The 13,440-nt window shown below is 44.4% G+C and overlaps 1 protein-coding gene across 5 annotated transcripts in view; it reads right to left on the reverse strand.

Moving 5' to 3' along the window:
- Window positions 1-13,440, reverse strand: part of oxr1a (oxidation resistance 1a) — a 588,813-nt gene that overhangs the window by 185,387 nt on the left and 389,986 nt on the right. The gene's annotated exons all lie outside the window — the stretch shown is intronic.

Here is a 13,440-nt window from a genome sequence, read left to right on the forward strand (position 1 = left end):
TCTGTATATAGAACATAGAACATAGAACACTACAGCACAAACAGGCCCTTCGGCCCACAAGTTGCGCCGATCACATCACCTATGTATGAGTAAGTACGAGATTATCCATTTCGGTAGGCAAAATACATTCAGTTACCTGAACGGAGAGAAACTTGGGGATTAGGTGTCCTTCATGAATTGCAGAAAACTTATATACAGGTTCAGAAGGTAATAGGGAAGGCAAATTGTATCTTGGCATTTATTGCAAAAGGAATGGAATATAAAAGTAGCATTGCTGCATTAATGAGACCACATTTAGAATATTGTGCACAGTTTTGTCCTCATTCTTGAGGAGCGATATAGTTAGTTGCATTGGAGGCAGTTCAAAGGAGGTTCATTAGATCGATTCCAGAGATGAAGAGTTTGGCTTACGAAGAAAGATTGGGCACTTTAGGTCTATACTACTTAGAATTTAGACAAATGAGAAGAGATCTAATTGAGTTGTACAAGATAATGAGGGAGATTAATAAAGTAGACATGGAAAGGATGTTTCCCACTAGTGGGGCAATCCAAACAAGAGGTCATAGTTTTAGGACAAGCAGTTGCAGATGAGGAGAAATTACTTCTCAAAGAGTGATGAGTCTGTGGAATTCACTGCCCCAGAGCATAATGGATGCCAGAACATTGAGTGAGTTTAAGGAAGAGGTGGATAGATTTCTAATTAGTAAGGGTTTGAAGGTCTAAGATGTACAAGCAGGAAGGTGGAGTTGAGGCCAATATTACATGCGGAGCAGTTAAATAAGAACTAGGATCAGAAGTAGGCCGAATTGCCTACTCCTGCTCCAAGTCCTTATGTTCTTATGCATTTAACGGGGCCAAGCTTGCAAAGCTAAGAGAAACAGGAGATCGTGACTGATAACTTCCTCAACTGTCATATTCTATGATTTTTTTTGCCAAATATACATTGACTATAACAAACTGCAACTACATTTCATAAAGGCTATTGTGAAATGTGTACACGTGATGTTAAAAAGCTGATTTTGTAAGATTCATTGAGCTATGCAAAGTTAAACATTCTCAACTGGTAACAATGAATGATTGGAGGAAAGGTTGGTTACAGTGGGAACAGGATATAGCAGTAAGTGATGTCTTTCATGAAGAATGAGTTCAGATATGCTATCTTGCTCCGATTGTCAACCCTCCTGGAATGGCTGGGAACCTCCTGGAATCAGCATCAATCTCCTGGTAGCTAGTGAAAACAATCCAGGATATTTTTAAAATTTCAAGCAAATTAGTTAATAATTCATATAAAGAACAAAAACCAGGAACAGCCTTTTGGCCCATCAACCTGCACTGACACATGACACTTTTCTAAACTGATGCCTTCAGACTCTACCCAGTATTATCCTTTATTCCCTGCCCATTCATGTATCTGTCAATCTGCCGCTTAAACGTTACTATTCATCTGATTCTTCCACCTCCTTTGGCAGTGCATTCCAGACAATTACCACCCTCTCTGTAAAAAACTTGCCTCTCACATCTCCTTTAAACTTTCCCCAATTTACCTCAAACCTAGTAATTGACATTTCTATTTCCAGGAGAGTAGGGGGTTTTAGTTCAGTCAGTCAGCATGGTCGGTGCAGGCTTGGAGCACCGAAGGGCCTATTCCTGTGATGTAATTTTCTTTGTTTTTTTTGTTCTTTATGTACTTCAAACAAGAAAAGTCCCAGAACTGATCCCTGTGTAACACCTCTTGTCACAGCCTTCCATTCAGAAAAACACCCCTTTATAACTATCCTCTGTCTTCTACGGTCAAGCCAGTTCTGCATCACCTTGCCACCTCGCCTCTGACCCCGTCAGGCAACTTCACCTTTTGTACCTGTCTACCATTATGTACCTTGTCAAAGATTTAATTGAGGGGCGGCACGGTAGCATAGTGGTTAGCACTGCTGCCCCACAGCATCAGGGACCAGGGTTTGATTCCCAGTTCAGGTCACTGTCTTTGTGGAGTTTGCACGATCTCCCCGTGTCTGCGTAGGTTTCCTCCAGGTGCTCTCGTTTCTTTCCACAATCTAAAGATGTTAGGTAGATTGGTCATGCTAAGTTCTCTCTCAGTGTACTCAAACAGGCACTGGAGTTTGGCAGTTAGGGGATTTTCATATTAACTTCATTGTGTAAGCCTACTTGTGACTAATAAACTTTTAAATCTATGAACACAACATCCCTCATCTATCACCTTCGTCAGTTCCTCGAAAAACTCAATCAAGTTAGTGAGGCATCTCCTTCACAAAACCATGCTATCACCAGGAAGTCCATTTGTTTCTAAATGTGAGTAAATCCTGTCCCTAAGAATCTTTTCTAATAATTTCATAAGAATGTAAGAAATAGGAGCAGGAGTAGGCCATCTAGCCCTTCGAGCCTGCCCCGTCATTCAATAAGATCATGGCTGATCTGTCGTGGCTCAGTTCCACATTCCCGCCCTCTCCCCATAACCCTTAATCCCCTTGCCTATCAAAAACCTATCAACCTGCGTCTTAAATATATTTAGCGAGGCAGCCTCCACCACTTCAACGGGCAGAGAATTCCAGAGATTCACCACCCTTTGAGTGAAGAAGTTCCTCCTCAATTCCGTTCTAAACCACCCCCCCTTTATCTTGAGGCTGTGCCCTCTAGTCCTGCTGTCCTTTCTGAGCGGGAAGAGCCTCTCCACTTCTATCCTATCCATCCCATTCATCATCTTATATGTCTCAATGAGTTCACCCCTCATTCTTCTAAACTCTAACGAGTACAAGCCTAGTTTATTCAGCCTCTCCTCATAGTTCAACACCCTCAACTCCGGTATCAGCCTAGTAAACCTTCTCTGCACTCCCTCCAAGGCCAAAATATCCTTGCGTAAGTGCGGCGACCAAAACTGCACACAGTACTCCAGCTGCGGCCTCACCAGTGCTCTGTACAGTTGCAGCAAGACCTCCCTACTTTTATATTCAATCCCCCTCGCTATGAAGGCCAGCATCCCATTTGCCTTCCTGACCACCTGCTGGCTGGGTTTTTGCGACTCATGCACAAGGACCCCGAGGTCCTTCTGCACCGTCGCGTGCTGCAGTTTTTCACCATGTAAGTAATAGTCCTTCTGGCCCTGGAGGGAGTGCAGAGGAGGTTTACTAGGCTGATACCGGAGTTGAGGGGATTGAGCTATGAGGAGAGGCTGAATAAACTAGGCTTGTACTCGTTAGAGTTTAGAAGAATGAGGGGAGATCTCATTGAGACGTATAAGATGATGAATGGGATGGATAGGATAGAGGTGGAGAGACTCTTCCCGCTCAAAAAAGACAGTAGGACTAGGGGGCACAGCCTCAAGATAAAGGGGAGGCGGTTTAGAACGGAGTTGAGGAGGAACTTCTTCACTCAAAGGGTGGTGAATCTCTGGAATTCTCTGCCCGTTGAAGTGGTGGAGGCTGCCTCGCTAAATATTTTTAAGAAGCGGGTTGATGGGTTCTTGATAAGAGAGGGGATTAAGGGTTATGGGGAGAGGGCGGGAAAGTGGAACTGAGCCACGACAGATCAGCCATGATCTTATTGAATGGCGGGGCAGGCTCGAAGGGCTAGATGGCCTACTCCTGCTCCTATTTCTTATGTTCTTATGTTCAAACTGGACAACTTCACACTTGCCAACATTAACTTCCATTTGCCAGTTCCTGGCCCATTCGCCCAGCCTATCTAGATCCTTCTGCAGACTTTCCACACCCTCCGCACAATTTGCCGTTCCACCAATCTTGGTGTCATCAGCAAATTTCGACACCATACACTCGGTTCCCTCCCCTAGATCATCTATATAAATGGTAAATAGCTGAGGCCCCACCACTGACCCTTGGGGCACTCCACTAGTCACCAACCACCAATCCGAATAGCACCCATTGACCCTCACTCTCTGCCTCCTATTTGACAGCCAATCCCCTATCCATGCTAACACCCTACCCCCAACTCCATGCCCCCTAACCTTCTGTAATAACCTCTTGTGCGGCACCTTATCAAACGCCCTCTGAAAATCAAGAAACACCACATCCACCGGCTCTCCTCTATCCACCGCCCTAGACACATCCTCATTGAACTCCAATAAATTCGTCAGACACGACTTCCCCTTAACGAAACCGTGCTGCGTCTGCTCTATCAAACAATTCTCCTCAAGATGCCTCGCCATTTTCTCCTTGATCACGGATTCTAACATTTTACCTACAACAGACGTTAAACTAACCGGCCTATAATTCCCTGCCTTTTGCCTGCCACCCTTCTTAAACAACGGCGTAACATTAGCCGTTTTCCAATCTTCCGGCACTTCCCCGGAATCCAGCGATGTTTGGAAAATAATCATCAAGGCATCCACTATCACCTCCGCCATTTCTTTCAGAACCCTTGGATGCATTCCATCCGGTCCTGGGGACTTGTCCACAATCAGTCCCTCCAGTCTGTCGAGCACTGCCTCTCTAGTAACAATAATGTCATTCAGGCCCTCCACTCCTACCATCTTTCCATTGCTAACACCCGGCAAACTATTCACGTCCTCCTCTGTGAAGACCGATACAAAAAAGTTATTCAAGGCCTCAGCCATTTCCCCATCCCCTACCACTAAGTCCCCCCTCTCATCCTCTAAGGGTCCAACGTTCACCCTAGTCAGCCTCTTCCTTTTTATATATTTATAAAAACTCTTGCTATCCTTTTTTATATTAAGCGCTAGCCCAGCTTCATAGTTTGTCCTACCCTTCTTTATCAACTTCTTTGTCATTCTTTGTTGACATTTAAACCTCTCCCAATCCTCTTCTCACCCACTACTCTTAGCTACTCTAAACGCATCCGCTTTTAATTTAATACTTTCCTTTACCTCCTTCGTTATCCACGGCTGATTATCTCTCCTCCTATGATCCTTTTTAACCATCGGAATAAATTTCTGCTGAGCACCAAGAAAGATCTCCTGAAAGATCCTCCACTGTTCCTCAGCAGACCTACCTTCCAATCTGCTTCCCCAATCAACATTCGCCAATTCCTCTCTCACTCTATCGTACTCCCCTCTGTTCAAACAAAGGACACAGGTCCGGGAACCCACTTTCTCCTCCTCCATCTGCATCAGAAACTCCACCATACAATGATCACTCTTCCCAAGAGGATCCTTCACCACAAGGTCCCGAATTCTACCTGCCTCATTACATAACACCAGATCCAAGATAGCTCGCTCCCTCGTCGGCTCCAACACACACTGTTCAAGGAAACTATCCCGGCAGCATTCCAAGAACTCTTCCTCCAGCCCACTGCGTCCAACATGGGTCGACCAATCAATATGTAGATTGAAATCCTCCATAATTATCGCCATTCCATTCCTGCATGCCGCATTTATTTGCGCGTTAATAGCCCGCCCCACCTCCAGATCATTATTTGAGGGCCTATAGACGACACCCACCAGCGTCTTCCTCCCTTTTCTGTTCTTAATCTCCACCCACAACGATTCCACCCTCTGCTCTTTGGCTCCTATATCATCCCTTACTACCACCCTGATGCTATCCTTAATCAGCAGAGCTACGCCCCCCCCCCCCCATTTTTCCTCCCACCTATCCTTCCTAAACACTTGATACCCCTGGACATTCAGCTCCCAGTCTCTGTCACCTTGCAGCCACGTCTCTGTAATGGCCACCAGATCATATCCATTTGTGCTGATCTGCGCCACCAGCTCATTCACTTTATTCCGAATGCTTCATGCATTCAGATAAAGTGCCTTCATCCCAGCCTTCACCTGTACCCTATTTGCAGGAACGCCACCAACCTTACTCACGCCCCCTACTCCCTTTATTATTGGGACATCCTTGGCCTCTTCCCGTACCTGTACCCTCTCCTTTACTTTCGACCCTGTAATTTCACCTACCCTCGCACCCTCCCCCCCCCAATTAGTTTAAAGCCCTATCTACAGTCCCTACCATTGACGTAAGGCTCACCAGCCTATAATTTCCTGGATTATTCCTACTACCCTTCTTAAACAATGGAACAACATAAGCTATCCTCCAGTCCTCTGGAACTTTACCTGTAGCCAATTCTGTCAAAGCCCCAGCAATTTCCGCCCTTGCCTCCCTCAGTATTCTGAGGTAGATCTCATCAGGCCCTGGGGACCTATCTACTTTGATGCTCTTTAAGATGCCTAATACCTTCTCTTTTTGTGATTGACCTGATCCAGAATATCTACACATCTTCCCGTTTCTCCAAAGCCTCCACGTCCTTTTGGTAGTGTGGCAACCAGAACTGCACACAAGATTCCAAATGTGGGCTAACCAAATATCTATACAGCTGCAACATGAACTGCCAGTTTTTATACTTTATGCTCTGACAGATAAAAACATACCACATGCCTTCTTGATCACCTTATCCGTTCATGTTGCACTGTCAGGGATTTGTGGACCTGTACTGAGATTCCTCTGTATGTTAATGCTTCTAAGGGTTCTGCCATTAGACCTTCTAAAATGCATCAATTTGCATTTCTCCAAGCTTAATTCCATCTGCCATTTCTCTGCTCAAGTGTCCAGCCTATCTATATCCTGCTGTATCCACTGGCAATCCTCTGCCCCATCCGGAGCTCCTCCAACTTTGCATCATCTGTAAACCTACTAATCAGGACAAGGCCACCTACGTTCTCAAAGAACAAAGAACAACACAGCACGGGAAACAGGCCCTTTGGCCCAACGAGCCCGTGCCGCCATTTTAACATTGAGTGCCCCCCTCTACCCAAGACCTTCGTCTACGCCTACTGGGGAAGATTGAGGGAAGACTAATTTAGGGACAATTTGTTACACCAATCAGCCTAAGGGCACGTTTTTGGAGAGTGGGAGGAAACTGGAGCACCCGGAGAAAACCCACGCAATCGTGGAGAGAATGTGCAAACTCCCACAGACACCGGCCCAAATCCATGTATCTGTACAGCAAACAGTGATAGTCACTGAGCTGTCGTGTTGCCCGTCAGATAGTCCAGTTTAAGCGTACACTAACGATGTGAAGCACAAGGCAACTCTCGAATATCCAAGAGCAGCCCTCGCACGACCCATCGCGTGTATGCCCCTTGTTGGGCAACAAGGCGGACCGAATGACCTGTGAAGTAAAAGAAAAGACATCAATAAACATGCAAAACTCAGACAGGCATTTACAGAATCCCCAGAAGCTCAGAAATAAGACAAGTGAGCCATGAAATATGCTGGAACGTCCGTAGGAATCAGTTGATTCCCAGGGACGTCCTAAGGCTCTTGATCTTTATTTAGAACAGTCTCCTGTATCCCGCCATCTCTAGTCCGCTCATGTGACTACCTAAGTAAGCCTTAAACAACTCCAGCGTGCCTGTCGCCACCACCCTACTTGGCAGTGCATTCCAGGCCCCCACCACCCTCCGTGTGAAAAACCTCCTTCTAACATCCGAATTATACCTCGTTCCCCCCCCCCCCCCCCCCCCCCAAGCCCGTGGCCCCTCGTAATTTTTGTATCCCACCTAGGAAAAAGCTTACCTCTGTTCACTCAATTTATGCCCTTCATAATCTTATACACCTCTATTAGATCTCCCCTCATTCTCCGCCTTTCTAAGGAGAACAGCCCCAATTTGCCCAATCTCTCCTCATAGCGCAGTCCTTCCATAGCAGGCAGCATCCTGGTAAACCTTCTCTGCACTCTCTCCAGGGTCTCCACATCTTTCCAGTAGTAAGGCGACCAGAACTGGATGCAGTACTCCAAATGCAGACGAACCAATGTTCTATACAACTGCAACATTAGACGCCAGCTTTCATACTCTATACCCCTCCCTATAAAGGCAAGCATACCTTAGGCCTTCTTCGTCACCTTCTCCACCTGTACTGCCACCTTCAATGACTTGTGTACTTGCACCCCCAGGTCCCTCTGCGTTTATATACTCTTAATAGGCCTACCATTTATCATGCAACTCCCCACTACATTATTTCTTCCAAAATGCATCATCTCGCATTTATCTGGATTAAATTCCATCTGCCATTTCTCTGCCCAACATTGCAGCCTACCCTTCTCCTCCAAATCATTTATAAATATCACAAATAACAATGGCCCCAGCACTGATCCCTGTGGAACACCAACGGTCACAGATCTCCAGTCAGAAAAACATCCTTCCACACTACTCTCCGTCTTCCATGACCAAGCCAGTCCTATCATCCAACTGACTTCACCTTCTGCATCAGACTGCTATGGGGGATCTTGTCAAAGGCTTTGCTGAAGTTCATTTAGACAGCATCCACCACCAAGTCACCCTCATAAGTCATCTTTGTTATCTCCTCAAAAATCTCAATCAAGTTTGTGAGACAAGACCAAGGCTATATTTTTCCAAATGTGAGTAAATCCTGTCCCTAAGAATTTTCTCCAATAATTTCCCTATCACTGATGTAAAGCTCACTGGCCTTTAATTTCCTGCATTATCACTGTTGCCCTTCTTAAACAAAGGAACAACATTGGCTATTCTCCAGTGCTCTAGGACCTCTGTTAGCAACATGGTGGCACAGTGGTTAGTACTGCTGCCTCACAGCACCAGGCTCAATTCGACCTTGGGTGACAGTATGTGTGGAGTTTTCACGTTCTCCCCATATTTTGGGGAGACGACCTTATGAATCCTTATAAAAGTAAAAAGTGTGTGAGAAGCGGTGTGACCTGCGCTTCAGCAACTTCTAGTGGTTAAATACAAAATAAGTCTCTAACACCCTAAAATCAGCACGTAACAATTTATTTACCTAACGAACAGTGAACAAATTTATTAAATTATTAACAAACCTAATAAATCTCAATTCTAACTATAACTATTCCTGAATAAAATACGATTCCAATGGTACGCTGTTCCAATAAATACAATTCCCTCTCATTATCAAAAAATAGAACTTAATTACTCTGTAAATTACAATCAGGTTTTGTCTCTTCTGGAATATTCTGGGCCTTCTCTGTTGACTCTTCTGTCTGGGACTTCTTTCTTCTTTGGTACCTTTGCTATCTAGATGATGCTTTCTCTAAGACATAAATAAAGCTCCAAGAGCCAACAATTCTCTCTCATAGAATCATAGAGTCCTTCAGTGCAGAAGGAGGTCATTCTGCCCATCAAGTCTGCAACAACCACCATCCAACCTAGGGCTTATCTCCATAACCACAGGCATTTACCCTAGCTAGTCTCCCTGACACTAAGGGGCAATTTATCATGGCCAATCTATCTAACCCACACATCTCTGGACTGTGGGAAGAAACCGGAGCACCCGAAGGAAATCCATGCAGATATGGAGGGAATGTGAAAACTCCATACGGACTGTGACCCAAAGCCGGGAATCGAACCCGGGTCTTTGGCGCTGTAAGCTATTACCCCTGACAGGTGCTCCCTCTTTGTCCCACTGTTCCCCTTTTTTAATACTTGTGATGACGTATCAATACTTCCCACAATAAGATTGGTTCTAGGTTGTCAAAACCATCAGATTTAAATTGAATGGGTTCTTGGCTCAATTTAAAAATTCAAAAGAAGTTAAACCACTGCTTGGCCTTTCGACACAAATGTTTCACTTTGGGGGTCTATATGTACTTGTATTTTTTTGACTCTCTAAGCACAGAAAAAGCACCACCTTTTAAAGGGACCTTGCAATGCTTTCTCCCTAACATTTTACCATTTTACAAATACCAATTTACAGTTACTCTACACAACTTTGCAACACTATGTTCTCATATTTAGTTGCAGAGAAGAGTACACAAATAACAGAACGGCAACCATTTTGTTGCTGGAAGTGGTGCTGGTTTCCTCAGTAGGATTTCGGAGAGCTGCTCAGGAACTGCCCCTAGCCTGTGAGTGAATCCAGCACTCCCACAGGAAGTGGGCATGCAGCAAGGCCATATTCTTAGAGATATAGTGTAAGCAAATGGCCTCTGACTGGCCAACTTGCTGCAACATTGTAACCAATGCAGTAGTGTCACAGCCCATAACCATCAGAAGAGAACTTGCATAGCATATGCCAGCTGAAGAGCAAAACTTGAGGCAGTTCTCAGGTCTCCAAGCTGTGTATGTGCTCAGAGATCATCCATGTGTGGGGGCAAGAGGAGAAACTGGGATCTGGGCTAGGAAGGATGCAAGAATTCAGAGCAATGGGGGCTGAAGGGAGACCTGATAGAAGTCTATAAAATTATGAGAAGCATAGATAGGGTAGACAATCAGAATATTTTCACCAATTTTAAAATGTCTAATACATGCACTTAAGGTGAAAGGGGGAGCGGGTGGGGGGAGTTCAAAGATGATGTCAGGGGCAAGTTTTCTTCACAGAGTTGCAGGTGCCTGGAAGGTGCAGCCAAGGGTGATGGTGGAGACAGGTAAGAAAGGGACATTTCTTATCTAAAAGAATTTTAGATAAGCACATGAATATGCAAGGGATGTAGATAGGCTGGGCGAATGGGCCAGGAACTGGCAAATGGAATTTAATGTTGGCAAATGTGAGGTTGTCCACTTTGGTAGGAATAATGGTAGGAAGGACTATTACTTACATGGCGAAAAACTGCAGCAGGCGACGGTGCAGAGGGACCTCGGGGTCCTTGTGCATGAGTCGCAAAAACCCAGCCTGCAGGTGCAGCAGGTGGTCAGGAAGGCGAATGGGATGCTGGCCTTCATAGCGAGGAGGATTGAATATAAAAGTAGGGAGGTCTTGCTGCAACTGTACAGAGCACTGGTGAGGCCGCAGCTGGAGTACTGTGTGCAGTTTTGGTCGCCGCACTTACGCAAGGATATTTTGGCCTTGGAGGGAGTGCAGAGAAGGTTTACTAGGCTGATACCGGAGTTGAGGGGGTTGAACTATGAGGAGAGGCTGAATAAACTAGGCTTGTACTCGTTAGAGTTTAGAAGAATGAGGGGAGATCTCATTGAGACATATAAGATGATGAGTGGGATGGAGAGGATAGAGGTGGAGAGGCTCTTCCCGCTCAGAAAGGACAGTAGGACTAGAGGGCACAGCCTCAAGATAAAGGGGGGGCGGTTTAGAATGGAGTTGAGGAGGAACTTCTTCACTCAAAGGGCGGTGAATCTCTGGAATTCTCCGCCCGTTGAAGTGGTGGAGGCTGCCTCGCTAAATATTTTTAAGACGCAGGTTGATAGGTTTTTGATAGGCGAGGGGATTAAGGGTTATGGGGAGAGGGCGGGAATGTGGAACTGAGACACGACAGATCAGCCATGATCTTACTGAATGGCGGGGCAGGCTCGAGGGGCTAGATGGCCGACTCCTGCTCCTATTTCTTATGTTCTTATGTATATGGACCAAGGCAGGCAGAAGGGATTACTTTAATTTGGTGTCATGTTCGATACAACATTGTGGACCAAAGGGCCTGTTCCTGTGCTGTAATGTTCTATGTTTTTCTTTTGCCTTCTTTACTATCTGCTGCACCTGCACACTTACTTTCAGTGCCAGATGCATGAGAACACCAAGATCCTTGCAGTACCTAACTAGTCACTGCCTGCCAATCTAAAAAAGACCCATTTATTTCAATTCTTTATTTCCTATCTGCCAACCAGCTTTCTGTCCACCTCAAGACATTGCCTGCAATCTTATGCACTTTAACTTTACTTGGTAGCCTACTACGTGAGATCTTGTCGAAAGCCTCCTGAAAGTCTAAATAATCCATAACGACTGGTTCTCCTCTATCAACTCTACTCATTACATCCTCAAAGATTCCAACAGATTCATCAAGCATGATTTCCCCTTTGTAAATCCACGCTGACTTTGTCTGATTATATTTGAGTTATCCAAATCTGTGATAATGGATTCGAGCAACTTCCCCAGAACAGACTTTGGGTTCACTGGTCTACAGTTCCCTGTTTTCGCTCTACCCCGCTTTTTGAATATCAGGTTTACATTAACTACCCCCAAATTTGTAGAATCCAGTCCAGAGAATTTTGGAAAATAACCAGGCCAATTCCTTAAGTACTTTGGGATGAAAATGATCAGGCCCTGAAGATTTTTCCACCTTCAATTCCATCAATTTCCCCAAAACAATTTCTCTACTAATGCTGATTTCCTTCAGCTCCTTATTAAAATATGTTTCTCTCAGAACTTCTGGTATATTATTCATGTCTTCCTTTGTGACAACAAAAAACAGAAGCAAAGTACAAATTTAATTCCTCAGCCATTTCTTTGTTCCGGTAATGAATTCTCCCTTTTCTGACTGTAAAGGACTTACGTTCCTTTTGTCAAAACCTTTTCTCTTTACATATCTCTAGAAACATTTACAGTCAGTTTTTATGTTTCCCGATAGCATTATTTCATAGTCTATTTTCCTCATCTTAATCAATCCCTTGGTCCTCCTTTGCTGAATTTTAAACTGCTCCCAATCCTCAGGTCTTTTGCTTTTTTTTTGCCAATTTATATGCATCTTCCTTGAATCTGATGTTATCTCTAATTTCTCTCATAAGCCGTGGGTTGCCCACAGTTCCCTTATCACTTTTGCGGCAAAAAATAAAAAACTGCTGAAATTCACCTGTTCGTTCCTTAAATTCCTGCCATTGCCTGTCCACTGTCTTTCCTTTCAGTAACGTTTCCCAGTCCATCATGGTCCATCCATGTCTCATACCATCATAGTTACCTTCATTGAGATTCAGGAACTTGATCTAAGAAGCAACTACATCACTATCAATCTGGACAAAGAATATTATGGTCTCTCATCCCCAAAGGTTCTCCCACAGCTAGATTGCCAACTAATCCTTTCTAACTGCACAATACCCAGTCTAAGATGGCCAGTTCCCTTGTTGGTTCCTGAACATATTGGTGCAGAAAACCATCCTGATACACTCCAAATTTTCCTCCTTTATGTACTGTGACTAATTTGACTCTCCCAATCTATATGCAGATTGAAGTCACCCATAGTCACAGATGTTCCTTCAACACATGCATCTCTGATTTCCTATCTGATGATATTCCCAACATTACCACTACAGTCTGGTGGTCTGTATACCACCCCTACAAATATTCTTTGCCCCTTTATGCTTCCTAATTCGACCTGCGCAGATTCCACATCATCTGTGCTGATATCAGTCCTCAATATCATATCAATATCTTCTTTAATCAACAATGCAACTCCAATACCTTTTCCTTTCTGTTTGTCCTTCCTAAACATTAATAAAGTTAATAAAGCCTTAATAAAGTTCCCTTCCTTGGCCATCTTGGAACCATGTCTTCATAATGCAAACTATGTCATAACCCCATTACATCTATCTGCCCAACTAATTCATTTTTTTGTAATGCTCCGAGTGTTCAAGTACAAAAGGTGAGCACTTATGTTTCTTCTCCTATTCCTACTTTTTTTTTTACTCTGTCCTTATCAGACTCTGGTCTTTGGTTTCTCTGCTTATCACTTTTCCTTATCCTCCTTACTGTCTTTTCCTCTTGTTCTTAATTTCCCCTGCTCTGAATCCTTGCAAAG

This window comes from Carcharhinus amblyrhynchos, chromosome 8, assembly GCF_965287045.1.
Source record: "Carcharhinus amblyrhynchos chromosome 8, sCarAmb.v2.hapA, whole genome shotgun sequence".
In the NCBI taxonomy this organism is placed as follows: Eukaryota; Metazoa; Chordata; class Chondrichthyes; order Carcharhiniformes; family Carcharhinidae; genus Carcharhinus; species Carcharhinus amblyrhynchos.